This window comes from Dipodomys ordii, unplaced genomic scaffold, assembly GCF_000151885.1.
Source record: "Dipodomys ordii isolate 6190 unplaced genomic scaffold, Dord_2.0 Scaffold1, whole genome shotgun sequence".
Lineage (NCBI taxonomy): Eukaryota > Metazoa > Chordata > Mammalia > Rodentia > Heteromyidae > Dipodomys > Dipodomys ordii.
In genome coordinates, this window is record NW_012267217.1 from 63948808 (window position 1) to 63973858 (window position 25051).

Here is a 25051-nt window from a genome sequence, read left to right on the forward strand (position 1 = left end):
CCCCCCCCCAAAAAAAAAAAAACCAACAAAAAAAAAGAAAGACTCTCCCCTCCTGTGACTGCTAGCCTGGTCTGAGATGATCAGAGTGTCAGGAGCCCCTGTTGGAAAGCAGCTCTGCCTCTTGCTGTGAGCTTTCCCTATTTCTGGCACAGAGCTTCTAACCGCTGCTCTGTGCCACCTCTCAGCCAGCCACCTGTGGCTTTATCCTTCTGCCTCCTGCATTGTGGGACAGCACCATTTAGCCCAGATTCTGGGTCTGAGGTTGTCACCTGCACCCAGCCTAGATGGGCTGAGAGGGAGATGCTGCGATATTTAAAGCCAGTCTGGGACATGGTGGGACCTTGGAAAAGCTGTGCAGAGGGACGTTAGCCACACACATTCTAAGGTTTATTATTGACTCTATTCTTTGTGTCAAGAAACAGGAAGGAAAAGGCACCCTGTCAGATTGCTGGCTGTGTTCACCATGTGTGGGGCTTTGTGGAAGGTGATGTTTGTGCCTGTGGCAGATTGCTAAAAGCTGGGTCCCCCACCCGAGGGCTGGTCTCTCCTGGTAGCCAGCCACAAATGAGCAGTGATGCCCATTGCTCCATTGAAGGTGCCTGTGAAGTGGGTTAGACTCTCATGGGGGAGGGACTGTGTGCTCAGATTACCGGTAGCTCTTTCACCAGACGATACTGTGTTTGTCACTTTTTGTATTTGTGTTTATTTACAAGAGAAAGCAAACTGCACACTGCACAGTTGAGTGACTACCATGTAACAACTCCACTTTAGGCTCTTTGGTGCTTAATTGAAGATAAGAGTCTCATGGACTTTGCTGCCAGGACTGACTTTGAACCATAATCCTCAGATCTTAGCCTCCTGGGTAGCATGGATTACATGGGTGAGCCACTGGTGCTTGGCAGACTCTAGTACGTTTATGAGGGGAAGAGGTCTTTGTGAAAAGACACGACACTTACCTTCTCCAAGGTACATGGATCTGATTGAATTGTTTTCTTAGTGTGTTTATAGAGTCAATAACCAATCTCCCCTCCCCCTCCCGGCCACCACTGTTCCTCTCCAGAACTCTTAAATTTTTCTTTTCTTTTCTTTTTTTTTGGTCGGTTATGGGGCCTGAACTCTGGGCCTGGGCACTGTCCCTCAGCTCTTCAGCTCAAGGCTAGCGCTCTACTACTCGAGCCACATTACCACTTCCGGCTTTTTCTGTTTATGTGGTGTTGAGGAATCGAGCCCAGGGCCTCATGCATGCAAGGCAAGCGCTCTACCACTGAGCCACCCTCCCAGCCCAAAATTTACTATGTCTTTATCTTTCTCTTTATTTTGAATTTTTGCTTTTATTTTGGTCGTGGATCTTGAACTCTGGGCTTAGGTGCTCTCCCTCAGCTCTTGAGCTCAAAGCGAGCATTCTACCACTTGAGCCACAGCTCCACTTTTAACTTTTTCTTGAATTAGGGGCTGGGAAGGTGGCTCAGTGGTAGAGTGCTTGCCTGGCATACCATACAGCCCTGGGTTCGATTCCTCAGCACCACATAAGCAGAAAAAGCTGGAAGTGGTGCTGTGGCTCAAGTGGTAGAGTGCTAGCCTTGAGCTGACCGACCAAAAAAAAATTATTTTTCTTGAGCTAAACCTGTAGACCCTTTACTACTGCCTTTCCCACTTGCTGCCCATCCACAGTCGGCTGGACAGCTGTAGGGTGATGGGCCACTCCTTCCCGTACCGTTCCTGGTACACTTGGACTTGGTGCAAGCAAACGTTTCCATAGTGTACCATGGGCTCCTCAGGTGCAAGACCACAGCACCCATCTTCAGGAGAAAGTGTATGGGACCTGTGGATGGTGGGTGGACAGTGGGTGGACACATGGGTAGGTGTCACCTGACTGGAGAAGCTCTCACTGGGCTGGACTGAGGGGAGAGGAGGTGGGATTGGCGGTGTAGCCATTTTTCAGAATCCAAGTATTCTTCAGTGAATTGGCCAGTGGCAGGACTGAGCCAACCTTCTGCCTATTTTTACCTTCAAAGTTAGAAAAATGGTGTCATTCCTTAGGGAATAAATGTGGGAAAAAAAGAACCCCAGGTTCCTGTTCCAGAATAACCTGCTATTTTGAAGTATGTACAGTGGTCTGCTCTTTTTATGAACTTGAAACAATTGTTATCAAGTTGAGATAACTTGCTGCTCTACGTGGCATTTGTGCGCTTAGTGACACTGTGCTTTCTCCTGTTCATGGCTGAAGGACCTGGTTTGAAATGTAACTCAAAGTGGGACAGGGGTGGACGGTAGGAGCTCTGTTGAGCAGATCTCTGTGGGCTGTGAGTGGCCCTCCTGACTCCTTGGCACAGCCACTCCCAGGTCTGGACCCGGCACACCTCAATCTTTGCTGGACTTTGTCTTAGAAAACTTGGCACTGCTTTCTCTGTGGGCTAATTGTTCATTGCTGCAAACATCTATTGGAGGAGGATCTGGATCATCAGACATTTGGAAGATAGTTAGGAATGGGGGTGGCCTCCACTCAAGGCATCAATTTTTCCCCCCTACATCAGAAAAAGAAAGCTGAGTGGACACAGCTCTTGGAGGCAGGGTCTTAGTGTCTGCCCTGCACCCAGCCTTGTCTGGGATCCAGACTGCTTCCTCTGGTGTAAAGTTAGGGTGCAGGCCCAGCTGGCTACTAGGCCAGCTACTAGGCACGAGCTTTCGGGCTTGCTTTAGGCAGGAAGTCTCTAATCACACCTTGCTGTACAAGGCCTACGTGCTGAGTTGTCCAGGGCTGTGCCAGTTCACCCAGCTAGTTGGAGATACCACAACACATTACTTCTTTTCCTGCCCACTTGACCAGCATATGTTTCCTGGCTTGTAGTATAAGCCGTATGATCATGCCCTTCATTCAGGGAAAGGTTCATACTGTTCCTTTATGAATGCACCAGTGCACTGTGTGCATTAACGATGTTTTCACAGCAGGAACAAGACATAACTATAATGGGCAATAACGTTTGAAATGGATAGTTTGGTGAGATTTCATACACACGCATACAGATGCACACATACACATTGAAACTCATCGTAGTTAGGATGACACCATTTCTATCACCCTGCAAGTCATCTAGTGATCCTTGTTCTCCATGTGCCCCTTCCTAAGCAGGCCTAGCTCTGTGCTGTCACTCTGCATGACAGGCAGGCCTAGCTCTGTGCTGCCACTCCACAGCAGTTTGCACCTTGAGAAAAGAATGCTATTCAAATTGAATGAGACAGCATGTACTTTTTTCTGTTTGGCCTTTTTGCCTCAGCATAATAGTTTTGAAAGTTACTGTGTATATCAATTACTTGTTCCTTTTTATTACTGAGTATGGGTATATCAACTTGAGTATCATGTTGGAAGGCATTTGGATAATTTTCACTTTTGAGCTTTTAAAAATAAAGCTCTCTTAGCTGGGTGCTGATGGCTGACGCCTGCTAGCTAGCAATCCTAGCTCTTCAGGAGGCTAAGATCCAGACGGTTGATTCTGCCAGCCTAGGCAGAAGAGCCAAACAAGCTTCATCCCCAAATAACCAGTGAAAAGCCAGTGGCTCAAGAAGTAGAGCTCCAGCTGAGCAAATATGAGACCCTGAGTTCAAATGATACTGGCAAAAAGAAAAAGAAAGAAAGAGAGAAAGAGAAAAAAAGAAGAAAGAAAGAAAGAAAGAAAGAGAAAGTGCGACAGACCAGCTCGGCCGGAGCACTGGGACCGACGGGACAGGGATCTCGGGATAGGTGGGCAAGGACAGTGAAGTGACAAACAGACACAGACTCAAAAGAGTTGCATCTGAGTGTATCTTTATTGAGGAGAATTAACATTTTTATACAGTGTGTGATTGTGACATAGATTCTTTGTTTATTTAAGCACGTAGTCAGTTTTTTTTTAAAGGGCAAAGCATTGATAAATTACATAAAAATTGATGACTATCCCACCAACTGTTTAAGCTAAGTGGTGTGAAACAAGTCTAGCATATCGTTTAATAGAATACATCATCTATTCAGCCTTTTTATGTTTAATAATTAATAAACCTAAAACAGGGCTGTACTTATGTTGTACTCTTTTTAATTTTATTTTTATCCAACTAATTTTATCTTTATAAGCTCCTGTATAAGGAAATGGTTCTTGGTTGGTTCAGGAAATATGTTCCTAACTTTATATTTTGTGTGAAAACACCATCTATTCCCTATAACATAAGTTGGACTAAACTTAATCATAACCGTTGGGAGAATCTTTCTTCTTCTTATATAATCAGAGGTCTCTTCTTTTTTAGAACTCTCTAAACTACTAGGATAACTCTTTCTAACTTAGTTTAATTCATTGATTTTGTCTGTTGGACATATCTGGAAATTTTAAGTCTCTATATTTACTATGCGTGAGCTGCAAAACTGCTTGTGAAGTTGTAGGAATTTCTGGAGGCAGCATCACATCAGATGATAGATTGATTGGGGCATTGCCCACATTTAATCTTAGGCCTTAGTCTTTATTACTTAGAGAAGCCGTCTCTATTGGACTGGAAAAATACAACATGCTCTGTTCGCGGATCAATAGAAAAATAGCCAAAACGAGAATAAAGGCAACGAATGTACAGCCAAGAAGAATATAGTAAGAATAAAGGTAGAGGCTATAAAGGTGCAGCCAAGTGTATGGGAAGCCTTGAACCAACACCCCCTTCCTGAAGGCATGCTTCCTTGAAGCTCTTTGTCCAACACGATCTCTCACGCAGACTCCGCAGAAGGTGGCGTGAAACCAACGGACACAGAAAGATGTCCACTCAGCTGGAGATATCAGGAACCACTGGAAGTGCAGAAACTTAAGCGTTTGACCTTGTTTCTCTGGCCAGAGACTATTCATTGAATTTGCAGCCCCTTATTCTCTTGCCGATGTCAAATCAGAAGCCATCTATCCACCACAGGCAGCTTTATGGAAGTGCTCCGCCCACCTGCGCCGGCCTCTCTTTGCTGAACCCAGCTAAGGACTCCTTGCAGACACATCTTCATGGCTGCTTTGCCTGCTGTGATCTCTGCTTCTTTCCAAACGCTTGCTTTGGCAGCTTCCCTTCCATTGTGCCTGTGCCTCTCGGACTGGGTTCCCATGGTGGTTGGACATTGAGCTGCTCGTTAGAGGAGGAAACAAGGGTTGTTGTGTACAATGGCAGGCCTGAATTGGCCTGGAGGCAGGACAAATGCTCTCCCAGGTGGGACCTGTCAGGGCACAGGGCAGGCATCCTGCCACAGGGCCATGGGTCACTGTGGTGAGCAACAGTCACACTGGAACTTCTCTTTCTCAGAGAACAACGGGTTAAGTCTGACCAGATTGTCTTCTCTAGGGAATCCGGTTCTCCACCAACTCCTGGGGGGATGCCTGGGTCTTGAGTCTATGGCAGGCTCCACTCCTGTCCAGAACCTTTCATTCCAGAAGTTTCAACCAAGTATATGTGGCGTGGCAAGAAAGAAAGAAAGAAAGAAAGAAGACAAAAAAGAAGGCTGGGGTTGGGAAACTGGCTCAGTGGTAGAGCGCTTGCCTCACATGCATGAGGCCCTGGGGTTTGATTCCTCAGCAGTACATAAACAGAAAAACTGGAAGTGGGGCTGTGGCTCAAGTGGTAGAGCGCTAGCTAGACTTGAGCTGAAGAGCTGAGGGATAGCGCCCAGGCCCAGAGTTCACGGCCCATGACCCAAAAAAGAAAAAGAAAAAAAAGCTGCTTTGATTATTTGGATAGAACTCTTTGTATGGACATGTTTTTATTTTTATTTTTTATTTGTCTGGGTAAATACCTAATGCTAACTTGCTTGGACATATAGTAGAGATATATTTATTCTTTTTTTTTCCTTTTTTTATTCTCCCCCTTTTTTGGTGCTAGTCCTGAGGCTTGAACTCAGGGCCTAGGTGCTGACCTTGAGTTTTTGTGCTTGAACTTTCCAGTCTGGCCTAGTTGGAACTGCAGTCCTCAGAGCTTAGCCTCCTTCTCTTCATGTCTTGGCCACTTGTGTATATTCTTTTGTGAAGTGTAGACTACAATCATTTGTTTTTGCAGGAGCTTGTTTTCTTTAAATGTTCCAGGTACAGAGCTTTTCTTTTTTCTGCGTATGCCAGTATTGGAGCTTGATCTCTGGGCCTGGGCATTGTCCTTTAGCTATTTCATTCAAGGCTAGGGCTCTGCTATTTGAGCCATGCCTCTTCTGGCTTTTTAGTGGCTAATTGAAGATAAGAGTTTCGTGGACGTTTCTGCCCAGTGGCTTGGAACCCTGATCTTTAGATCTCAGCCTCCTGAAAATCTAGGATTATAGGGGTGAGCCACCAGGACCAGCTTCTGGATACAAGGCTTCTATCTGATGCCTGAGTTGTGAATAATGTCCCTGGTCTGTTACTTGACTTTCCTTAATAGCATCTTTAGAAGATACTTTGGAAAGATTGAATTTGTCACCTTTTTCTTTATGGCTGATACATGTATATGATTAATTTGTATATTGTGTATGGTTTGTAGGCAAGAAATCTTTTTTTTTTTTTGGTCCGGTCGTGGGGCCTGAACTCTGGGCCTGGGCGCTGTCCCTCAGCTCTTCAGCTCAAGGCTAGTGCTCTATCACTTGAGCCACAGCGCCACTTCCGGCTTTTTTCTTTTTGCTTATGTGGTGCTGGGGAATCGAACCCAGGGCCTCAGGCATGCAAGGCAAACACTATACCATTGAGCCACCTTCCCAGCCCGGCAAGAAATCTTTGTCTCAGCGTTGCAAAGATTTTCTTCTAGATGGGTTCCCCCGCCCCACCCTCCCCCAATTCTTCTAAATTTTATGCCAGTAATGGGGCTTGAACTCAGGGTCTTGTGCTCTCATTTGGCTTTTTTGCTTGAGGCTAGCACTCTCCCACTTGAGCCACAGCTCCACTTCCTCTTCTAGAAGTTTTGTAGTTTTATTTTCACAGTTGGGACTGGGGGTGGGGGGTGAGGGTGGAGTCGGTCGTGAGGCTTGAGGTCAGGACCTAGGTGCTGTCCCTGAGCTCTTTTACTTAAGTGCTCTACCACTTCGAGCCACAGCTCCACTTTCTGGAGGTTCACTGGAGACAAGAGTCTCATGGACTTTCCTGCCCCAGGCTGGCTTCAAAACATAATCCTCAGATTGTACCACCTGAGTAGCTAGGATTACAGATGTGCGCCACCAGTGCCTGGATTTATGTTCAGTCTTTTGAGGAACCTCCAAACTACTTTCCAGAGTTGTTGTACTAGTTTATATTCACACCAGCAGTGCAGTAGGGATGAACTCAGTTTTAGTTTTTTCTTTGGGTCTAAACTGGTATTTTCTGCATCTTCTTCCTTGTGTATGTTAGAGGGAGAAGTGTGAACTTTCTGTGAGAAGAGATGTCTTGGGATTTGGTGATCTCTTTCTATCCCAAGTACCCTGGCTCAGGAGCAGCCATTCTGTCAACGTTTGTTGGTTTAATTGGTTTGTTGTTGCTGTGTTTTTATCCCTAGGCATCTCTGGGCAGCTATTCTGTCCCCTCCACATATGTGGGACTGTGTCAAAGCTGAGCCATGAGAAGGAGAGATGGCCCTGCGTCAGACCGATGCCATGCAGCCCTGGGTACCAGGCCCTCTCTCACCGTGCAGTCCCATTCCTGCCATGTGCGCGCGGCTCTCTTGAGTCAGGCTTGCCCATGGGAAAATATATTTTGGATTGTTTTCCTTTCTAATATTTTTAAATGTTAAATCCTCTCGTTGGAATGACTTCTTTTCATTTTTTACAATATTCTTGACATACCAAAGGAGTAAGGATGTCATTGTCAGTTTGGTCAGAAGAAAAGGATAAACTAGCCCCATGCATTCAGCTGATGTGAGGAAGGGGGTAGTTATAGCTCCAGGAAGATTGCTGTAGCCATTGTTTGACCTTGTATGTGATTGCCTGCCTGCTGAGACACCTTACAGGTGACATCCCCTGGATGGATTGCATGAATTCAAGAAGATGGGGCAGTTTGGGCTGGACATCCTCTGAGGTTACCGTTTCTTACTCCATATAGGCCCTTAGTGTTTAGAAGGTTCTGTTTGCATCTGTATTGCATCTTTTTTTGGGGGGGGGTGGTCCGGTCATGGGGCCTGAACTCTGGGCCTGGGCGCTGTCCCTCAGCTCTTCAGCTCAAGCTAGCACTCTACCACTCGAGCCACAGCACCACTTCTGGCTTTTTTGTTTTTGCTTATGTGGTGCTGAGGAATCGAATCCAGGGCCTCAGGCATGCAAGGCAAGCGCTCTACCACTGAGCTATCTTCCCAGCCGCCCTGTAGTGCATCTTAACAGGGGCTTGAGTCTTGGTGTACCTTTCAGCAGCTTATGAAGTTAATGTTTCTCAAGGCTTTTCTGTTCTCTTTCTGGTCTTGTGTGGAGGGCCAGCATACACAGTTCTCTTGGACCACAGTTAGACATGTGGTGGTGCCAGGCCATATCCAGGGGTTAGTAGACAACCTCTTCTATAATGGGATAGGTATTTTAGTCTCTGAGGGCTGTGGAGTGAGTGTAGCCACTTTTCCACTCTGCTGTTAACAGTGGCCATGGAAATATGTAAATGAGTGGGTATTGCCTTGTTTCAAGAAAACTTTATGTAAAAGTGGATAGCAAGGCAATGAATACTTTCCTGGGGCTGGAACTTGCTGTCCCTGAGCTTCTTTTGCTCAAGGCTAGTACTCTACACTTGAGCCATAGCATCACTTCCAGCTTTTTCTGCATAGTTGAATGAAGGCAAAGAGTCTCAGGGACTTTCCTGCCCAGGCTGGCTTTGAACTGTGATCTTTAGCTCCACCTGAATAGCTAGGATTATAGGCATGAGCCACCAGTACCTGGCTCTTGGTGATTTTTTTTTTGTGTGTGTGTGTCGGTGGTGGGGCTTAATGTCAGGGCCTGGGCGCTGTCCCTCAGCTCTTCAGCTTGAGCCATAGTACCACTTCCTGCCACTTCCCCTTTTCTAGTGGTTTATTAGAGATAAGAGTCTCATGGACTTTCATGCCCAGGCTGGCTTTGAACCATGATCCTCAGATCTCAGCTTCCTGAAGAGCTAGGATTACAGGCGAGACCACCAGCTATTGTTATTTTTTAAACCAGTACTGAGACTTGAACTCAGGGCTGATCTCTGTCTCTTAGCTTTTTTGCTCAAAGCTGGAGCTCTACCATTTTTAGGTGCTCAGTTGAAGATAAGAGGCTCACAGACTTTCATGCCCAAACTGGTTTTCAAACCTTTTCATCAGATCTTAGCCTCCTGAGTAGCTATGATTGCAGGCTTAAGCCACTCTTGCCTGTCTGGCTTTTTTTTTTTTTTTTTTAACACTTCTTTACAAACCCTGTTTGGCCTTTTGATTATTTTCTGTTTGTGTCTCTTGCTGCCTGGGAGCAAGTCCTTGGTTTACTTAACTATTGGAAACAGCCTGGAGACCAGGTGGTGAGAAGGGTGTGGGGAGCTTTCTCCCAAGGGCTTATCTCTGGGGTTGTCTAGAGCCTTCAGTGGTCAGAACAGTGGAGGGCTGATCGTGGGTTGGGGAGATTGTCTATTAGTCTCCTTTCCCCTCTCCTCTTCTCTCCTGCCCTCTCTGCCTTGCTCTCCCCTCCCCTCCCCTCCCCTCCCCTCCCCTCCCCTCCCTTTTCTTTTCTGTTAGTTGTAAATGTTACTGAGGACTATGGATATATGCAGATTAACCTGCTAAAGCTAGAAAATGTGGCTAGCTGATGGCTGTCAGATTTAGTCCAAAGCCTTCCCATTCCACCTGCAGCCCTGCCCTGTCCTTGCTGCCCACTGGAATATTGTCCCTGGCACACCCAGCTAGGTGTGTGCTGCGCCGCAGACCTTTCTACTGTGCTTTGCTTTTCTAACACAGACACCCACCCTGTAGCTGAGCCGGAGGCCACACACTGGCAGCCAAGGAGGAGCCCAGCACTGGACTTGGGACCTCCCTTCCCCCTCCCTGGTGCACTGCCCCATGCTCTGCCTTGGACCTGCTTAGTGGATCTTTGCTCCTATGCATTTTGCCCCTTGTTTCCATAACTCAGCCTTGAGTTATCTGTTAACTTCCTTCACATTTGTGAGCAGTAAGGATCAATATTTACTATACAATTTCCTTACATGGGTTTGAAAATTGTATCAACTTTTGTAAAAAGTGGGATGGCAGGTATTTCCTTGGTGCTAGGCTCCAGTTGGTGGTGCTGAATGCTGGTCTCTCATCTTCCCTGTTGGTGGGGCTGTGTTGACCCCCCGTCCCCCCACATTGAGGGTATCTCATTGTTGTCAGTGCGTGCTTTGAGGAAAGTACAGCCCAGCTTCCTGAAGTTGGTCTCATTCCCCAACACAGATTACATATTCACTGAAGGTAACCGTGTACAGAAAACTCAGCCAAAATGACACACAGATCTTAAAACTGCAATTGTAGAAACACACTCTTCTGGAGATCAGGGAGTTTCAAATATGGGTATGTGTTAGAGGTAGGAGTATGGGATGTGAGAGTTGCTTCAAGATGACATTTGGGGACACTTTGGAGGTGAGTCCAGGATGCTGCTCAGCACCTGGAGTCTTATAGTAATAGGGTCCCTCCACAGCCAAGAGTTATTTGACCCCAAACGTAATAATGTCAGGGCTGAGGAACTGTAGTTTTCTTGTACTTTGCCAAGAAATAACAAAGTGCCAGTTACAGAAATGTGCGAACGCCCTCTGAGCCTGGGTGACTTTTGTGGGAGCTCCCATCAGAGCCTAGTGAAGCAGCCTGGGTGTATGGCGTCAATAGTAACACCAAGTATGTTTGTCACATTTCATTTTAGGGTGGGACTTTCAGTGTTTTTTTTTTAAATTTTACTTTCTGTGCCTTACAAACAACAACAACAAAAATAACCTGGTAAATGGAAAAAAAAAATCTTTCTGGTGGATTGTGTGCGACTACGTTCCCACCGGCTGGCGCTGTGCCTCGCTAGGGTTTCCTTAGCTTCCGGGGAAGGAGAAGGGTCAAGCGTAGACGTCCCTGCCTTGGCTTGCTGTGGGCGGCACCTGTCAGTGGTGGCGTGGCCTTTCCTGCCTGCAGGCTCCCCTGATACTGGAGGATCAGTTGTGTGTAGCAACTGTGGTGCCAGAGTTCCCATTTGCAGCCACGGATGGGGCAGCAGCTGAGCTATGGGACTGTACGGAGGCCTGGAGCTGCCCTGGTGCCCTTTCCACGCAGCTGTCTCTGGGAGCCTTGTGAAAGTCTGCTGTCCACACATAGCCTAGCTGTTGTGAATAGTCTGGGTGCTTCCAGTTAGGAAAAGATGTACGAAGGGCCTGCAGCCGCATGGAACAGCAGGATGTGAGCAACAGGAAGTGACAGCTCCCTGAGGGCGCCAGACCTTTCTCAGCCACCTTCCTGAGCCAGCAGCTATATTTAGCCTAGTACTTTCCAGCCGTGTCCTGTCCAGACACTGCCCTCTGTCTCTCCATGGTCAGCAGCTGGATTGCATGGTGCTGCTGTGTTAGGCTGTGTTTCTGGTCTAGCTGCTAGGGATCAGAGACCCACAGGTTGCTGTCCACAGATGTAAACACTGTTTTTCTGCTGGATCTTCCTTGGTTTGGATGTATATGAACCAGTTGGGAAGTGGGAGGACCGCAGGGAGAACTGTGGACGCCAAGTGCACTGAGGTGTGAGTTCAAAGGTCAGACTCTAAAATGGATTGGGCAGCTGTTCCTGGGCTTGCATTCTTAAATGTGGAAGATTGGGTGTTTTGACAACTATCGGCTTTACCTCTATGTGGGAGATGTCTCTGAACCTCCATAGATAGACCCTGTTGTGGGACAAGCCTCTCTGTGGGGTTCCTCGTGTCTGTGTGTCGTCATGGGGAGGCTCTCGGGGCCTTCTCCCCCCTGCTTCTGTCCGGGTAGGTTTTGTTCTGTGGCATCTCTCTACACCTTTATTCTGCATGGGGCTCGTATCTCTGCAGAAATCCATGGACAGGATGTTACTAGGGTGCAATGTTAGTTTGTCAGGTCAGAAATGGACACGTTGGTTCAGAGGATGTTTGTTTTGTTGATGTCTTCTGTAAGCCTCCCGGAGAGGTCCCAGGGGTCTCTCTTTTTCTCCCTCCCAAAAGCATCAGCCACTCTCCCATCTGTGGTGGGCAGTCTCAGGACAGTTGTCTGCTGGGCAGTGCTGGCCTCGGATGCTCCTCCCACCTCGTCAGGCAGATCCAGCCCCTGGCGCGGTTGTAGGCTGACCTGCTACCTTCTGGATTCTCAGCAGAAAGCATAAGATTATATGATTATGCTGTGCACCTCTCTTGAGAGGTTTAGCTTATTTTTGTGCCGAAACATATAGGCATTCAATAGGTCATCTAATGAATGTGTGCTCCCTAGCCAGAAAAATGAAATTATACTTTCCTCACCCAGTTCCATGTCTGCCCTCTGTTTCAAATGAGCTCAACATTAAAATTTTTTTTTTTTTTGCATGTTACACTTTCCCTAACCATATATACATAGAATAGGAAGGATTGCTTGGCTGGTCTGCACTTTCTAGATCGGCAGCATGCCCGCAGCCTGTGTCTGAGATTCGAGGACAGCCAGGGCTCTAAGGCTAACAACTGCTTGCTAATAACTGGAGTTTCTGAGACATGGGATGGGAGCCCCTGAGTGTTTACAGTGCAGCCGGAGCGAAGGCTACCACGCTCATTTTCCTGGAGTACACACTGCTCTGGGTCAGACGATGTCCCAACTGACATCAACATTTTCCCACTGTGAACAGCTGCACCATATCCTGGTCCTCCTGGCCCGGGCGAGTGCAGTGTGTGATTGGGTTTCCAGGAATTGACATCTTCAGTCGGACTGGGAGGCGCCATCTTGCCCTTCAGAACTGGGTACAGTCATGGTGCACACTCTGAGAAACGCATGAAGTGTGCTGTGTGAGCGCTTTGGACTGGGTGGAATGCTCACTGGCCATTTGCGTGGTACTTCACTTGTCCTACACACACTGATGTGCACACAGTAGGGTAGTTGTTGTTTAGCTGGTTTTAAAGTTTTGAACATGTAGCGTCATGCCCCATATGTCCTGGTCTAGGCTGTTGCTCCTGGGCTGCAAAGCCATAGAGGATCTTGCTATTCAAGATCTTGCTAACAAGTTGCGTATTTACCCAGAAAATGTACAGTAAATGGCTAATGTACTACCAGAGCTTTTCAGCTCTGGTAAAATCTTAGGGACCTTTGTTGTGTGTGTGATAGTCATTGATGGGGAAATGATATGAGGAATATGGCTGAATCTTTTTTGGGGGAAATTCTTGCTATGTAGCCCAGACTGGCCTCAAGATTACTCTGTCACTCAGTCTGGTCTCAAACTCTGGATCCTTTGCATCAGCCTGACAAGTTCTAGGATTACAGGCATGTAACACCATACTTGGCCATGACTGGTTTTTTTTTTGTCGGTCATGGGCTTGAACTCTGGGCTTGGGTGCTGTCCCAGTGCTCCTCAGCTCAAGGTGAGTGCTCTACCACTTGAGTCATAGAGCCACTTCCGCTTTTCTAGTGCTTATTGGAGATAAGAGTCTCACAGACTTTCCTGCCCAGGCTGGCTTTGAACCTCAATTGTCAGATCTCAGCCTCCTGAGTAGCTAGGATTATTACAGGTGTGAGCCACCGTCACCCACCTTTTTTTTTTTTTTAAATACCACCAACAGTGGTAATTTGAACAATCTTACTTCAGTGTTTTTTTTTTTTTTACTTTTTTATTGTACAGAGGGATTACAGTTACTTGAGCAAGGTAATGAGTACATTTCCTATTGAACATTGTTGCCTCCTCCTTTGTTTTTCCCCTACCATCCCTTCCCTCCCTCCTCCACAACTACCCACCCACCCCCTTCAGCGTTTTTTTTTTGGGGGGGGGTCTGGTTGTGGGGCCTGAACTCTGGGCTGGGCGCTGTCCCTCAGCTCTTCAGCTCAAGGCTAGCGCTCTACCACTTGAGCCACAGCACCACTTCCGGCTTTTTTCTTTTTGCTTATGTGGTGTTGAGGAATCGAACCCAGGGCCTCATGCATGTAAGGCAAGTGCTCTACCACCTTCCCAGCCCTTTGTTGTTGTTTTTTGTTTTTTTTTTTAAATACTTTTTTGAGGATGCCTTTTTTGATGGTACTGTGGTTTCAACGTATGGCCTCTTACTTGCTAGGCAGACATTCTACTATTTGAGTCATGCCTCTAGCACACTCCAGTGTTTAAAAATATGTTTGAGCCGAGTTCTACTGGCTCAGGCCTGTGATTCTAGCTACTCAGGAGGCTGAGATCTGAGGATCGTGTTTTGAAGACAGCCCTGGCAGAAAAGTTCCTGTGAGACTCTAATCTCCAATTAATCACTCAAAAACTGGAAGTGATGCTTTGGCTTACGGGGTGGAGTGCTAGCCTTGAGCACAGAGAGGCTCAGTCAGTGCCCAAACTAATGGCAAGATGAAATCCTCAGGAATGAGGTTAGACAGCAGGTGTAGCTGAGGTAGTAACAGACATCCTGACTTGGTTCTAGTGACCCCAACCCCAGCACAAGCCTGTGGTCTCAGCATGGCACCATCTCTCGGGTTCTGTAGACTCTGCTCTGTCTCAACCCCACCCTGGCTGTCAGCCCTCAAGAACAAACCCGAGTCCAGCCCTCTCCACACCTGCCTCCCTGTGATGGAAGGCTGAGATGCCTCTCAAAAGGCTTCCTGGGCCAGGCGCTGGTGGCCACTCAGGAGGCTGAGATCTGCCAGCCTGGGCAGGAAAGTCCGTGAGACTCTTATCTCCAATAAACCACTAGAAAACTGGACGTGGCGCTGTGGCTCAAGCAGCAGAGTGCTCACCTTGAGCTGAAGAGCGTGGGACAGCGCCCATGTCCAGAGTTCAAGCCCCACGAATGACAAAAAAAACAAAAAAACAAAAAAAAGCTTCCTGGCTTCTGCCCGCCCGCCCTCACCTCAGTTCTTGTAAAGCAACCAGAATGGTGCTCTGCGCGTGACCCCTGTGAGACGCCCTTCTGTGTCCAGGGCGCCATGACCCCTGCCTCATGTTCTGGGGAGGCCAAGCTCTCCCAGCGTGTGCGTGGCCCTCTGCCGCCCTGCCTGCTGCCCACCTCACCTGGTTTGCCAGCACCCTCATCACCTCCCCTGTCTTGGCTAGGGGATTCTCTGGACACCCCTCCTTCCTTGCTTCCTGCTCTCCTTTCCCTAGCACATAGCCCCACTACTCCCTCCATTTGTGAGATCCACAGTTCTGTAGCCTTTGTTTACTGATGCATTTGAACATAATGTCCGTGGGAGCAGGGGTCTTACCTCTTTGTTGAAATAAAATACTACCAGGATTTAATCCTGAGGGAGAAAGGAAGGATTTGGGACCCAAAGATCAGGGGTGATTAGGGAGACGGGGTGAAATTGGGGGATGGTTTCTGACTTTGGAAGTTGGGTGGTTGGTGGTATTTGTCAGCTTCTTGGGGCCAGTTGGTAACAGGAGCCTCGAGGCTCTCTGAGTGTGTAAATGGAATCTCCCCCCCCCCCCACTTGGTCAGGGGTGTGGGTGGGTATGAGGCAGGCAGGCAGCGCCTCAGAGCCGCTTACCTGGTGGTGCTGGTGTCTCAGTTTGCCCCATGCCTGGCATTGGAGTCATGGGTGCTTGCCAGCCCTGCCCCTGTGCTTCTCGTGTGAGCCTGAGCCTGTGCCCACGCATCGCTGCCTTGCATGCACAGCCAGCTCTCTCCGGGCTGCAAGCTCCACTGAAGTCTCAGCCTTGTTTAGAGCGAGTCTGTCTCTTCCTGTGCCTGCTGGTGCAGGCTGAGCCCTCTGACCTGTGTGGAGGCCTGACCACAGGGTGGGGCCTGAGCTGGAGGATGAGGCTTACAGCCTCCAGGCCTTGACTCACCTGCTCACAGCAGCGTGCTGCCCTGCTGGCACACCGGGAATGTGTGCCGAAGGTGTGTCCTTATACTGTTTCTTCGGTAGGGCGGCAATCTCCTGGATTGATATGACCCACAGATCCTGGTCCTCAAGAAATACATTTGTGGGCTGGAAATGTGGCTTAGTGGTAGAGTGCTTGCCTTTCATGCATGAAGCCCTGGGTTCCATTTCTCAGTACCACATACACAGAAAAGGCCGGAAGTGGTGCTGTGGCTTAAGTGGTAGACTGCTAGCCTTGAGCAAAAGAACTCAGTGCCCAGGCCCTGAGTTCAAGCCACAGGACTGGCAAAAGAAAAAAGAAAAAAAATACATTTGTTGTAGAGCTATGCCTCTTCATTCTCAGTTCATACTTAATTGCCATTGATAGTAGTTACTTTTTTTATTTTTATTTTTCCGGTCGGTCGTGGAGCTTGAACTCGGGGCTTGGGCGCTGTCCCTTAGCTCTTCAGCCCAAGGCTAGCGCTCTACCATTTGAGCCACAGCACCACTTGTGGTTTTCTGGTGGTATATTGGAGATAAGAATCTCATGGACTTTCCTGCCCGGGCTGGTTTTGAACCGGGATCCTCAGATCTTAGCCTCTCCTGAGTAGCTAGGATGACAGGTGTGAGCCACCAGCACTGGGCTGGTTATTTACTTTTAATTAACTTTTTTACTTTGAGCTTTCTTTGTACCCTTCACCAGGTTTCCCAGTGGTGAGCTCTTGGATGGCTGTGTAGTGTAGTATATGCCTGGATGCTGACATGGAACCTTCTAGATCCAGAGCATTTCTGTCTATACCTCATTCCTCTATAACCCTGCAACTGCCATTCTGTTTGCCATGTCTAAACTTCATCATCTCAAGACTGTTATATAAATGAAATCATATAGGTTGTAAGCCTGCCCTCCCTCCCTCCCTCCCTCCCTCCCTCCCTCCCTCTTTCCTTTTCTCCTTCCCTCCAGCACTGGAATTTGACCTAGATCATGGGCAGAGCATTATCACTGGAGGCAGCCTGCCTGTGGGATTGGCCTTTTCTGCTCTGATTCATGCCTTGGAGGTTGAGCCAGATGGTGGTGTAGGTTAATAATTGTGATTCTTATTGCTGATTAGTATTCAATGGCATGGGAGGTGCTACAATATATGCCATTTACCTACCTGAAAAGTTTCCCCAAACATTCTCAGTAGGGAAATAGAAGCTGAAGAGTGAGCATGGGGTTGAATGGTAATTTCATGTTTTTTGTTGTTGTTGTTGTTGTTTTTTTTTTTGCCAGTTGTGGGGGCTGAACTCTGGGCCTGGGCGCTGTCCCTCAGCTCTTCAGCTCAAGGCCAGTGACCTACCACTTGAACCACAGTGCCACTTCTGGCTTTTTTCTGCTTATGTGGTGCTGAGGACTCGAACCCAGGGCTTCATGCATGCAAGGCAAGCGCTCTACCACTGAGCCACCTTCCCAGCCCCTTCATGTGTGTTTTTTAAGGAACTGTCATACTGTTGTTCAGAGTGGTGTACCATTGATTGGTCACTAAATGGTACTTTTAAACTAGATAAGGTTATCACAATGTCATTTAGTTTCTCTAGCATTTGGTGGTTTTGTGCTTTTTCATCATAGCCAGTATCATATAGATGTACTCTTACTGTCATTGCCTCCTTGAGTACTTTTTGAAATGACTAATGATTTGATTCTCTTTCTGTGTGCCGATTTGCCTTTGACATGCGGCTTCCCCACCCCTAGCCCCCTAAAACCCCCACAGTGTTTTTGGACATCAGGTTCTTCAGGTTTAGGGTATAGAGGCACAAAAAAAAACACAGAAGAGAAGCCAACTCTAAGCTGTCTTGGGGTTCTGAGACCACATTGGCCTCTGCTGCCCCCTTCCCTCAGAGCGTCGGGCATGTCTGCGTGCGTGCCTTCTGGCCTCCAGTGCTGTGGTTTTCCTGTTAGAGGAAAAGGGAAAGGAATGTCCATGCCATCTGATTGGGGATCCATGGAATATGAAATCTGGCACAGTGACCAGCCTAATGCTCCGCCCTGCCCACTGTGCCTAGCTTGTCATGGCCTTTGGCCACCAGGTGCAGGGCCTCACAGTTTGCTGTTAGGTGTGTTTCATTTGCCTTTTGGTTCTAGCATGGCAGAGTCTTGGGCTTGGGCTTGTTATTTAGTCTCTTTTCACGAGTGGGATGTGTGCCTGAGTCTGTGGCCAGGGGTGGTTTTCACAGAGGTCCAGCCTGGCAGTGACTCCGTGCTGCTCCTGCCATTTGCTGTCCAGATCTTCTTTCTCCACCTTCTGTTCTGAACTCTTGGGAACCATGGCCAGAGAGGGAGGGGCAGTTGGTCTGATAGCTTAATTGTCCTTGCCAAGCCTCAAGTCTTAGTCGTGAGCCGGAAGGGAAGTGAGAGGTGCCAAACCCGGCTGTTCTGAGTGAACCCAGGAGAGCTGTAGGTGAGTGCCAGCTTGCTCCCCACCGCTGCCCACCACTTTGGTATTTCGTGTGTTGTACTTTCCCCTTCTGTCTAGATGAGGGGCGACTGGGATAGAGGCAGGAACCTTGCCTATACCCAGGCTGCTTGGTGCCTGGCTCCTCTGCTTCATTTGCTCTGGGACTTTGAGCAGCCATGACTAGCTGTGTTTCATTTCCTCTCCAGATACAGGGTGTTGCAGGTGCCCATCTGTGTTGGTGCTGTTGTCAGCAACACCCTGCATTGCTGTCCCTGCCCCCTCAGCCACTGTGAGTGGTGTAAGCCAGCGCCACTCACTTCTGCAGGGAGTCTCATGTGCATGTCTCTAGCTCTCCTTTTGTCACTGTGACTTCTCAAAGCCTCTGGGGCCAGCTCTTCCAGGACCACAGCAGACATTCTGTCTGACGTGAGTATCTTGGGCTCATGTGGAGTATCTGATGGAATGGAAACAAAACTAGAGCTTTTTTTTTCTTTTTTCTTTTAGGGAAGACTTTTTTTTTTTTTTTTGGTCAGTTGTGGAGCTTGTACTCTGGGCCTGGTTGCTGTCGCTGCGCTCTTCAGCTCAAGGCGAGCGTTCTACCGCTTGAGCCACACAGCGCCACTTCCAGTTTTCGAGTGGTTTATTGGAGATAAGAGTCTCACAGACTTTCCTGTCTGGGCTGGCTTTGAACCTCGATCCTCAGATCTCAGCCTCCTGAGTAGCTAGGATTACAGGTGTGAGCCACCTGCGCCCGGCTGGAAGAAAATTTATTCAGATTGATTCTATAAGCAATCATATACTGACTCAGATTCCATTTGGATTAAGGTTACGAGTAATTATCAATACCTTGATGTTTTTAGTATTTCACATCTTTGCATATATTGTTGTAGTGTATACATTCATATAGCATGATTCCTACTTTTCAGATAAGGGGAATGCTCATTAATTTGCTGTCTACTTAGGGAAGTAATGACATAGGCCATTAAAAAATAGAACCAACCCCCGCCCCGGTTGTGGGGCGTGAACTCTGGGCCTGGGTGCTGTCCAGCTCAAGGTGAGTGCTCTGCCACTTGAGCCACAGCACCACTTCCAGTTTTCTAGTGGTTAATTAGAGATAAGAGTTTCTCAGACTTTCCTGCCCAAGCTGGCTTTGAACCTAGATCCTTACATCTGAGCCTCCTGAGTAGCTAGGATTACAGGCATGAGCCACCAGTGCCTGACACTAAAAAAATGGAACATTTTTTTGGCTAATCCTGGGGCTTGAACTCTGGGCCTGGGTGCGGTCCCTGAGCTCCTTTTGCTCAAGACTAATGTTCTACCATTTGAGCCACAGGGCCACTTCCGGCCTTTTCTGTGATAATTGGAGATAAGTCTCATGGACTTTCTTGCTCGGGTGGCCTTGAACTGCAATTGTCAGATTTCAGCCTTTCCTATTGAATAGCTAGGATTAGAGGCTTGAGTCACTGGTGCCCACTTGAAAATAGATTTTTTAAAGTTCTTTTTTGAGGGGCCTTTCCATAGATTATAAAATGAAGATGTTATTTTTAGTAGATGTGTTTTGAGTCAGTAGTACACACACATGGCACAGAAGTCTTAAGTAAAAGGTATAAAGTGGTTTCCAGCCACTCAGAGGTCCCTTAGGAGGAATGACTAATGCTACTCCTTCCTCTGTACTATACTGTTCCTGTCATTTGCTTTCATCACTTAATAATATGTCTTGAGGCTGTTCTACACAGTTATACCAAATGTGGTTTCCCTCTTGGAGGTGGGGCAAGCACTCTGTTACACAAATGCATCACAGTCACTGCGCCAGCCTCCCACAAGCCTTGTGAAGTGTGTTAGTGGTTTCGTCTTCAGTCTTAATGATGATTGCTGCTGTGTGACTGGCTTTGTGTATACAATGTGTGATTTTCGTTTGGGTAAAGGACAGGATATGTTTATAGAGGCACTGTTGTTAGGACAAAGGTGCTTATTTAAGTTTTCTTTTCTTTTTTTTTGGGGGGGGAGGGGTTGGTCCTGGGGCTTGAACTCAGGGCTTGGGCATTGTCTTTGAGCTTTAATGCTCCACATTAGCACTCCACCACTTGAGCCACATCTCCACTTCTGTATTTTGGGGCTCATTGGAAATAAGTTCCATGACTTTCCTGCCTGGGCTGACTTTGAACTGCTCTCCTTAGATCTCAGCCTCCTAAATAGCTGAGATTACAGGTGTGAGCCACAGGAGCCTGGCCTGCTTGCTTGCCCCTTCCTTCTTTCCTTCTTTCCTTCTTTCCTTCCTTCCTTCCTTCCTTCCTTCCTTCCTTCCTTCCTTCCTTCCTTCCTTCTTCCTTCCTTCCTTCCTTCCTTCCTTCCTTCCCTTCTTTCTTTCTTTTTTTTTGTGGTTTTCTCTGAGATAAGGTCTTACTATATAGCCCCAGCTGACCTAGAATTCAGCAATCCTTACCTTTCTGAGTTGTAGGATTACAGGTATGCACAACCATATCTGGTTTCTTTGTTTGTTTGTTGTTGCTTTTGGCTGGTCCTGGGGCTGGAACTTGGGGCCTGGCACTGTCCCTGAGCCTCTTTGTGCTCAAGACTATTGCTCTACCACTCCAGCCATAGCACCACTTCCAGCCTTTTCTGAAAGTCGTTTATTGAAGCTGTAGTCTCACGGACTTTTCCTGCCTGGGCTGACTTTGAACCATGATTCTCAGATCTCAGTCTCCTGAGTTGCTAGAATTACAGGTGTGAGCCATCAGTGCCAAGCTCCATGTCTTGTTTCTAAGACACACAGACAGACAGATGCATACATTTTGGCAGTATTAGGATTTGAACTCGGGGCCTCATGCTTGCTAGGCAGGTACTCTACCACTTGAACCACTCTCCAGCCAAAGATATGTATTTTAAATCTTGATAGGATTTCCTGTATGTTATTCATGAGGTATGGATATTATATTCTATGTGGAGTATTACACTCCAGTATGTGAGAATCAGAAGATCCTGCGATCAAGCTTTTGATCTCAGGGAATTTGGTAAGTTAAAAAAATGATATGTGAGCCGGGAGTGGCGCTGTGTTTCAAGTTGGTAGAGGGCTAGCCTTGAATACAGAGAGGCTCAGGGATAGCACCCAGGCCCTGAGTTCAAGCTCCAGGACTAGCTTTTGAATAAAAAGAAAGAAATATGATGTCTGAGGTGGGTGCTAGTGGCTCACGCCTGAAATCCTAGCTACTCAGGAAGCTGAGATCTGAGGATCGCGATTCACAGCCAATCCGGACAGGAAAGTCTGTAAGACTTTACCTCCAATAAACTACTTAGAAAAAGCCCGAAGTGGCCCTGTGGCTCCAGTGGTAGAGGGTTAGCCTTGAGCCCAACCTCAGAGGTTCAGGGACAGAGTTCAGACCCTGAGTTAAACCCCAGGGCTGGCTCCCCCCTCAAAAAAAATCAGCAATTTTAATTTGCATTTTATCTAATGAGCAGTGCTGAACATCTCTCCAAAGCAGTGAAGACACGGGGCGGGGGAGTGGGGCGGGAGAGGGGTCAGGTGTGGCGAATGGAAGCTTGACAGGTCAGAAGTGCACAGGAGGGACTGGGGTAAACTGGCTGTCTGTCCAGACTAGCTGAGATGCTCGGAGGTGGCAGGGCCTGATTGGAGAGAAGTCAGGGACTTCTCTGACAGATCTCATGGTCTGGTTGGGGACTGCCAATAACAGAGCCTTTCCAAGGGAGGTCCTGTCTGCATGGGACACCATCTCTTGGAAGATGGAGGGCTTTGATGGTGCTGACAGTGACCTGGGGGAGGCTCTTGTGCAAAGTGCTGTTCTAACCTTGGTGAGATATCACTGCTCAGTACCCCACAATGATGCTAAGACTTAGGTAACAGTGCCGTTAGCAGCCCTGGTTCTCAGATAGAGGCACAGCATGGAGCTAGTGAGAGCTTCAAAGCCAGGGGCCTACAGACAGTGCCAGACCTGTTGGGCTCCACTCAACACCCCATGGCCCTGCTGGAGGCTTTGATCATCACCTTTCCTTTAAGGACTGTGTGTGCGCGTGCGTGGGTGTCCATGCATGGGTGTGTGTTGGTACTGGCACTTGCATCCAGGGCCTTGACGCTGCTTCTGAGACTTTTCGCTCAAGGCTGGCACTCTATCACTTGAGGCATAGTACCCCTAGCCCCCACTTTCTTTCTTTTCTTGTTGGTCATAGGGCTTGAACTCTGGTCCTGGGCACTGTCCCCCAGCTCTTCAGCTCAAGGTGAGTGCTCTATCACTTGAGCCACAGTGCCACTTCTAGTTTTCTGATGGATAATTGGAGATAAGAGTTTCACGGCCTTTCCTGCCCAAGCTGGCTTTGAACCGCAATCCTCAGATCTCAGCCTCCTGAGTAGCTAGGATTTCAGGCGTGAGCCTCTGTGCCCAGCTCCCACTTCCTTTCAGAAGGAGCCTGCTCACACTCAGCCAGTCAGTGGCCAGGCAAGATTCAGATCTGGGTCCGTCTCTACAGATGCAGACTTCTTCACTCCAGAGCAGGCACATGTTTGAGGAAGAAAAGCTCGAGCCAGGCTCCTGAACATGTATCTGTTGCTCAGTGTTCATGCCCCATGAACCCAAATGTATACTCACTTATTCCATCTATCCCTATCTTTACCATAATGGTTTTGTGTATAATCCCCTGCCCAGGTGGCCTAACCGCATGAAAGTCTTCCAGTAATGTCCATCTTTAGCACCTGAGGATGTGTGTGGGCCAAAGATTCCTTTCTCGCACCACTTGCTGAGTCTGGAGTTGTGGAGGCTGCTGTGGGAGCAGTAGACAAAGCTAACATATAGGGACAAGTTTCCTGTTGCATAGAATCCCAGAGTTGCACAATATCAAGTATATGTTCTTGCTTTTACTTTTGCTGCATGAACTATTAAAGAAATGTTGTGGACTTCGTGCGCAGGCAGTGGTATGCCCAGCTCTTCAGCCCAGGCTCTGCTTCTCTGGTCCTAGCTCCCCCTGGGCTTCCCTGCCCACACCTGGAGCATCACCAGCACAGCGCCACTCCCACATCCCACTTTGCTTTCCTCTTGCCCTTGTCTGTGTCTGAGATGGTTGTCTGTCTGTCTCGTCTCAGTGTGAGTTCCATCTGGGTAGAAACCTTTCAGGTCTAGAGCAAACACTAACAAAAGTATGGGCAGACCACAGGGGTGGGGTTGGGGGGTGGGATGGAAGCTGTGTCTTGTAGCTCCCGCCCTCTCAGCCCCAGGAGGGTAACACTAAGCTGCATTCTCTCTTTGCTCTGGAACACTCCTAGCTCCTTTGCTATCTGTGCCCAACCTGGCTCCCTGGGGCTATGAGAGTAAATAAGCCACGCACCAAGACCCCCACTGACAACCTGGTTCTACTCACCCCTTCTGTGAAGCTCAGTCACTGCAGAGAACTGCTTTCATGTGTTCTGTGCCCAAAACAGGGTCATTTAATAATTTAAATTGGCTGTTCCTAAACTGAGTCACCTTAATGTAAAAGCTGTAAAATGGGCAGAAATCCAAGAGTTAAGTAATATTTTATTGTGAATCCCCAGGAAAATAAGCATTAAGAACTCGTTGGTAGGGCTGGGAAGGTGGCTCAGTGGTAGAGCGCTTGCCTTGCATGCATGAGGCCTTGGGTTCGATTCCTCAGCACCACATAAGCAAAAAGATAAAAGCCGGAAGTGGCACTGTGGCTCAAGTGGTAGAGCACTAGCCTTGAGCTGAAGAGCTGAGGGACAGCGCCCAGGCCCAGAGTTCAGGCCCCACGACCGGACCAAAAAAAAAACAAAACAAAAAAACCCAACTTGTTGGTAGGTATGTAAAATGGTACAACCCTTGTGGAAGGAAATTTGTCAGCAGCTAGCAAAATCGCATCTGCATTTACCCCTCAAGGCATCGGCACTTCTGGGAATTTGCACCAAAGATACACTGTGGCACTGGATGCGGTGGCAAGGCGTTTCAGGCAGTGCAGTGCTCTGGTTGGTCACCAGAGCGCTGGTGGAACCACTGGTTCTTTGGTGGTGTGCCATGCTGCGAAAGGGAAGGACAGGTAATGGCACGCGCCAGGAGCGCACAGGACCAGGATCACGTGGGAAACGTGTGTGGCATGCCGCTCCGTAAAAGGAAGGTGTAAGGATAGACATGTATGTACAAGAAACCTAAAGTGTAATGATAGATATGTGCATTTTTTTCATGCTACTTGGTTAGAAGAGTGAAGTAGACAGGCAGACTTCTGTTTTGTAGATTTAACTTTGGAGCCATTCAGAAGTTTACATAATTAAAATACAAAATGAAAGTTGGAGCTTAGGACCTTTGAAATTTGGATAAACCTTGCCATTTTTTTTCTAAAAAAGTGCACGCCCTGTTTGCCTCTTGTGAATACTGAGAATGCTTCTCCCACACTTTGCCAAACTCTGGATTATCTCCTTCACCACGCTGCCCATCTGATAGGAGAAAGGAGATTGCTGTTTTCAGTCCCCATGACTGGAGTGGTCGATTGAGCTGTTCTGTATTTCCTCTGTGAAATTCAAGTGCATAGCCTTTTTTTTTCTATCGATTTATGAAAACTACATTGTAGCTATCATTGGCATTGTTGATTATAAGCAAGTTTATAACCCCACTTCCAGTACTTTGTTGAGGCTCTTCTGTAGCGGCTGCTGTTACTGTGTGTGTGAGACACTTGCTCACTTTCTGAAGAGTAACTCAGTCACTCTTCCTCCGTTGTTCCATGCTCCAGCTCAGGTTAGGTCTCTCTGGAGACCTCTGGAGG

The 25051-nt window shown here is 47.8% G+C and overlaps 1 protein-coding gene across 1 annotated transcript in view; it reads left to right on the forward strand.

Moving 5' to 3' along the window:
* The window catches only part of Dgkd (diacylglycerol kinase, delta 130kDa), a 67753-nt gene that overhangs the window by 12586 nt on the left and 30116 nt on the right, over positions 1 to 25051 (forward strand). The window lies entirely within an intron of this gene.